This window comes from Hemiscyllium ocellatum, unplaced genomic scaffold (assembly GCF_020745735.1).
Source record: "Hemiscyllium ocellatum isolate sHemOce1 unplaced genomic scaffold, sHemOce1.pat.X.cur. scaffold_736_pat_ctg1, whole genome shotgun sequence".
NCBI lineage: Eukaryota > Metazoa > Chordata > Chondrichthyes > Orectolobiformes > Hemiscylliidae > Hemiscyllium > Hemiscyllium ocellatum.
Genome location: NW_026869206.1, coordinates 82,501 through 89,538, shown reverse-complemented (window position 1 = coordinate 89,538; position 7,038 = coordinate 82,501).

The following is a 7,038-nucleotide window of genomic DNA, read 5'->3' as shown; positions in this document are numbered from 1 at the left end:
TCAAGATCAGAGTGGTGCTGGAAAGCACAGGCAACATCGGAGGAGCTGGAAAATCGACATTTCGGGCAAAAGCCCTTCATCAAGAAAGGGGCAGTAACTAACACCTGTTTCGTCAGTTCTTTCTCTCTCGTATAATACGGTTTCAGCACGTTCACATGACATACCCGCTACCTTTTTTTTCCCCTATCTGGCATCTTTATTAGACAGTTCACCTGACTCTCAATTTGACAGGGACCACTAACCCTGGCTTTGAAGGGATCTCCTATCACTGGTAACAGTACTGACACGTTATCCCCTTGGAAAAGTGTCAGAGTCTCAGAGCTTTTATCTGCCACCTGCTTCATTCTACACTGTGCCCTCTTTAGGTGCTGTTTAGCTAACTCACCTACTCGATTTAGTCTCGCCCTCACGTCTGACACATAATCCAAGTGTGACATCTCCGAATTTGGTCCTGTCAAATTTCAAAGGGCCTCTCACTTCATGCCCGAATATTAAGATTAGATTACTTACAGTGTGGAAACAGGCCCTTCGGCCCAACAAGTCCACACTGACCCGCCGAAGCGCAACCCACCCATACCCCTTACCTAACACTACGGGCAAATTTAGCATGGCCAATTCATCTGACCCCACACATCTTTGGACTGTGGGAGGAAACCGGAGCACCCGGAGGAAACCCAGGCAGACACGGGGAGAATGTGCAAACTCCGCACAGTCAGTCACCTGAGGCGGGAACTGAACCCGGGTCCCTGGTGCTGTGAGGCAGCAGTGCTAACCACTGTGCCACCGTGCTGCCCTTAACTCGAAGGGAGTGAAATGAGATTCATTTGGGGCATCCCTCATGGCAAACAATACGTATGGGATACTTTTTTTGCTAATCATTCAGGTAATGCAGACAGTACGCTCTTAACATGGTCTGATGCCACCTTTTCAACGCTCCCTAGAATTCAGGATGATATGCACTGGATTTATAGTGCTGTATGCCTAAGCTATCCATGACTTCCACAGACAGCCGAGCAGTAAAATTAGAGCCTTGGTCTGACTGAACCTCTCTGGGTAGCCCATACCATGTGAAGAAAGGTACTAACTCCTACACTACCCGTTTTGCCTTGATACTCCGGAATGGAATTTCCTCCGGAAATCTGGTGCACACATCCACGATGGTTAACAGGTAACGGTTCCCATTTTTAGTTCTCAGGAGATGGCCGACACAATCAATTATAACCCACATAAAGGGTTCTTCCAATGTGGGAATTGGCAACAAAGATCCTGGTTTTAATACCGCCCGTGTATATGGATGTTAGTAAGGCGTTTGATAAGGTTCCCCATGGTAGGCTACTGCAAAAACTACAGAGGTATGGCATTGAGGGTGCGTTGGAGGTTTGGATTAGGAATTGGCTGGCTGGAAGAAGACAGAGGGTAGTAGTTGATGGTAAAGGTTCATCTTGGAGTGCAGTTACTAGTGGTGTTCCGCAAGGATCTGTTTTGGGACCATTGCTGTTTGTCATTTTTATAAATGACCTGGAGGAGGGGCTAGAAGGTTGGGTGAGCAAGTTTGCAAATGATACGAAAGTCGGTGGAGTTGTGGACAGTGAGGAAGGATGTGGTAGGTTACAACGGGATATAGATAAACTGCAGAGCTGGGTAGAAAGGTGGCAAATGGAGTTCAATGTAGGTAAGTGTGAAGTGATTCACTTTGGTAAGAGTAACAAGAAGATGGAGTACTGGGCTAATGGTCGGATACTTGGTAGTGTGGATGAGCAAAGGGATCTTGGTGTCCATGTACACAGATCTCTGGAAGTTGCCACCCAGGTAAATGGTGCTGTGAGGAAGGCATATGGCGTACTGGCTTTTCTTGGTAGAGGAATTGAGTTCCGGAGTCCTGAGGTCATGTTGCAGTTGTATAAGACTCTGGTGTGGCCACATCTGGAGTATTGTGTGCAGTTTTGGTCGCCATACTATAGGTAGGATGTGGAGGCACTGGAATGGGTGCAGAGGAGGTTTACCAGGATGTTGCCTGGTATAGTAGGAAGATCGTATGAGAAAAGGCTGAGGCACTTGGGGCTGTTTTCATTGGAGAAAAGAAGGTTTAGGGGTGACTTGATAGAGGTGTACAAGATGATTAGGGGTGAGAGGTTGGGTTGACAGTAAGAACCTTTTTCCACGTATGGAGTCAGATATTACGAGGGGGCATAGCTTTAAATTAAGGGGTGGTAGGTATAGGACAGATGTTCGGGGTAGATTCTTTACTCAGCGAGTCGTGAGTTCATGGAATGCCCTGCCAGTAGCAGTGGTGGACTCTTCCTCTTTATGGGCATTTAAACGGGCATTGGATAGGCATATGGAGGGTAGTGGGCTAGTGTAGGTTAGGTGGGCTTGGATCAGATCGAGGGCCAAAGGGCCTGTACTGCGCTGTATTTTTCTATGTTCTATGTGGTACCATTTTACGTACGGCAAAGGTTAACCCCATTCCAGGCCAACAAAAATGTTTTTGTACCTTAGCCTGAGTCTTTTGTGCCCCTGAGTGACCTCCTACAGGTAGTTCATGTGCTACCCCTGACATTTCCTATCTGTATGTTATCGGCAACACAACCTGGTGCACTTCGGTCCATTTCTCTGCTGCACTAACCTGCCGTGGTCTCCATTTCCACCTTAGGATTCTACCTTTCTGATAATAACCCTCAGGAATATCGTTAAAAATCCCACAACCCCAGGTTATAGTCCAACAGGTTTAACTGGAAGCACACTAGCGTTCGGAGCGACGCTCCTTCATCAGGTGATAGTGGAGGGCTCGATCGTAACACAGAATTTATAGCAAAGGTTTTCAGTGTGATGTGACTGAAATTATACATTGAAAAATTGATTGTCCGTTAAAAGCCTTTCATCTGTTAGAATACCGTGATAGTTTCACTTCTTCCAACTCAGGAATATCCCCTGCCTCCTTTTCAGTGTACGCATCCACATATATATCTTTTATCATCTTGTCTTGCAAGTTGCAAGTCCCTGAGCCGTTCAGGACTAAGCACTTCAGTCTGATCCTCTGCCTGTTCAGGCTTTTCCCGCACCATGATGTCAAACAGGTTATCAGCTAACTGAATCTCAACTCCTTCATCTTCCTCTTTAGTTCTTGCTTCATGGCTGTGACTTACGACCGTGGGATCTGGTTACAACACAGTCTGGGAAAATGCCAGGATATTTCTGTTGAACTCCGCAGTTTCTTGTTCTTCCTTGGATTTCCCCACGACAAGGGAGGTGTCACTCCCACCTTGGACCCTGCCAAGGATTCCCGGAACCGACACTCTGTCAATCACTCCCACTGTTACTTCCCCCAGTCTTGAGTTGGCACTCCGATCGGGGAATACTAAATTTCTGTCCGTCGATCCCACAATGACCACACTCTCGGGTAACAGATCAGAAAGAATGCATATACACCCATCCCTTACTATCAGCGACTGGTTAGATCCTGTGTCTCTCAAAATTATAACTTCTTGTCCCTCTCCCCCTGTCCTTTCTGAGTGAACTTTACCCACAGAGGCAAATTCTTTGTAGCAATCAGGTACTAACTCCATACCCAGCCCCTGCCCAGGCTGTGCACTCTCCTCAGCTCTTCTGCGGGGTCTCCTTTACTACCTTCACTAATGTCACTGGCTTAACTGCTTTTCCCACAGTGCCTTGCTTTAACAGCCAGCACTGTGACTTTACATGTCCCACCTCCTGGTAGTGAAAACACCTTTCCCCAGTGCCCTTCTGAAGTCGCCGGCGCTGTAATTTTCTGTGTCGCACGCCATTACACCTGAGGCCTTTCACCTCCTGTCCACTCTCTTGGGCTTCTTTAACCTGTGGTAGACAATTAGCATTGCTCTCTACTCATTGTTTCAGAGTGTAGGATCTCCCGTTATCCCAGCTTCTCTCCCTCACAGGATGAAATTCTGACTGGACGCTTGCCTGATGCACCAACATGTACTCATCTGCTAATCCTGCTGCCCTCCTCACTGCCTGAACTTTCTGTTCATCCACGTGAATTTTTACCATCTCTGAAAGTGAGATTTTAAACTCCTCCAGCAGAATAATCTCTGGTAGAGCCTCAAAGGTCTTATCTATTTTCAAAGCACACACCCATTGATCAATATGACTATGTTTAATTCTTTCAAACTCAACGTAAGTCTGACCTGGTTCCTTCTTTGTGTTTCTGAACCACTCTCTATATGCTTCTTGTACCAATGCACTTAAAATAACCTGTTCAACCTCTTCTTAATCTCCTCACCCTTCATCTGACACCCTCACTAGCTCTGCCGCCCAGTTTAGTCTGAGCTAACATTACCCATAAATCCTTGGACCACTCCATCTACCAAGACAATTTTTCAAATGAAGTAAAGAAAGCTTTAACATCGTTCTCATCAAAACGCGGCACGGTGGCACAGTGGGTTAGCACTGCTGCCTCACAGCGCCAGAGACCCGGGTTCAATTCCCGCCTCAGGTGACTGACTGTGTGGAGTTTGCACGTTCTCCCCGTGTCTGCGTGGGTTTCCTCCAGGTGCTCCGGTTTCCTCCCACAGTCTGAAGATGTGTGGGTCAGGTGAATTGGCCATGCTCAATTGCCCGTAGTGTTAGGTAAGGGGTAAATGCAGGGGTATGGGTGGGTTGCGGGTCGGTGTGGACTTGTTGGGCCGAAGGGCCTGTTTCCACACTGTAAGTAATCTAATCTAATCTAAAACATGGCAGAGTTTTGACATAATGGCATATATCACGACTTTCTCTTTCAGTCTCCATTCTGTTAACCTGACTTTGCTGACTAAATCGCAACTTCTCAAGTTCAAATTCTCTCTCTTTTTGTCTCTCCCTTTCTTTGCTCTCTCTTTGCTCAGCTCAGAATCTTCTCTTTCTCTCTCTCCTCTCTTTCTCACTCACTTTCTCTTCCTCTCTCACCCTTTGTTTATCTTCTAACTCCATTTTCCTCAACGGTAATTTGAGTTTTTCTACCCCTCCTGCACTTGTCTGTTTCTCTGGGACACCCAAGTGTTTGAGTAATCCCCTTACAATTTCAGCTTTACTTTTCTCCTTGGTTAATCCCAAATCTAACTTAGAGTCATAGACACGTACAGCACGGAAACAGACCCTTTGGTCCGACCCGTCCATGCTGACCAGAAATCCCAACCCAATCTAGTCCCACCTGCCAGCACCCGGCCCATATCCCTCCAAACCCTTCCTATTCATATACCCATCCAGATGCCTCTTAAATGCTGTAATTGTACCAGCCTCCACCACTTCCTCTGGCAGCTCATCCCATACACACACCACCCTCTGGGGGAAAATGTTGCCCCTTAGGTCTCTTTTATATCTTTCCCCTCTCACCCTAAACCTATGCCCTCTAGTTCTGGACTCCCCCACCCCAGGGAAAAGACTTTGTCTATTTACCCTATCCATGCCCCTCATGATTTTATAAACCTCTATAAGGTCACCCCTCAGCCTCTGACGCTCCAGGGAAAACAGCCCCAGCCTGTTCAGCCTCTCCCTGTAGCTCAGACCCTCCAACTCTGGCAACATCCTTGTAAATCTTTTCTGAACCCTTTCAAGTTTCACAACATCTTTCCGATAGGAAGGAGACCAGAATGGCACGCAATATTCCAACAGTGGCCAAACCAATGTCCTGTACAGCCGCAACATGACCTCCCAACTCCTGTACTCAATACTCTGACCAATAAAGGAAAGCATACCAAACGCTGCCTTCACTATCCTATCTACCTGCGACTCCACTTTCAAGGAGCTATGAACCTGCACTCCAAGGTCTCTTTGTTCAGCAACACTCCCTAGGACCTTACCATTAAGTGGATAAGTCCTGCTAAGATTTGCTTTCCCAAAGTGCAGCACCTCACATTTATCTGAATTAAACTCCATCTGCCACTTCTCAGCCCATTGGCCCATCTGGTCCAGATCCTGTTGTAATCTGAGGTAACCCTCTTCGCTGTCCACTACACCTCCAATTTTGGTGTCACCTGCAAACTTACTAACTGTACCTCTTATGCTCGCATCCAAATCATTTATATAAATGATGAAAAGTAGAGGGCCCAGCACCGATCCTTGTGCCACTCCACTGGTCACAGGCCTCCAGTCTGAAAAACAACCCTCCACCGCCACCCTGTGTCTTCTACCTTGGAGCCAGTTCTGTATCCAAATGGCTAGTTCTCCCTGTATTCCACGAGATCTAACCTTGCTCATCAGTCTCCCATGGGGAACCTTGTCGAACGCTTTACTGAAGTCTATATAGTTCTTTGCTAATTGTAAAGGTACGGCCTCTCTCTATCCTTCTAAACTTCCTTGACAAATCTGAGAGTCATCTTCAAATCCCGGAATCTCTTTAGTAATTTTAAGAACCATTTCTCTCACTTTTAATTTAACCAACCACAAGTCTCCGAAATTAAACAATTTGTCTCACCTACGGTTTGTTTAAAGATCTAGGACAGTAACCTGCATGGATTTTGCGTACCCCCAAACCCTATTCAAATCTAAACCAGTTCAAATCCCAAATCCAAGGCCCAAGCTGTTTAAATTGTGATCAAAGCCCTCCCAAGCCATTCAAAACCCAACAATGAGCCTCCAAACTAATACAACATGGGGTACACCCTCCTGCTTAATTTAAACCAGCAATACAGAAAAGATTTATTCCGTGCAGTAATCTGTGAAAACTTGAGTGGCCCAGAACTATTTAAAGTAAAAATTAACAACTTATTTCTTAAAAGTATAACAGAGAATAATTAACTAACAACTATTTACAACTCCTTCCTCCAACCTATCTTTTACCTTCCCTTTCTATAATACTAGTCCGATAAAAAAAACCCTGATTAAGATTTAGCAAAAATTCAAGTTTTCAAAATAAAGCCAGATGTCAAATCTTCTTGTTCTCTGTCTTCTTTTCTTCCTCTTGGGGATTTCTATTTCACAGATTACTGTTTGATAAAGGTACCTTTAAGTGAGCTACTCTCTGGGCAGTTTGCAGATGTTGTTGGCCTGGCAGTTCTCCTCCAAACTGTTCAATTTTCCCTT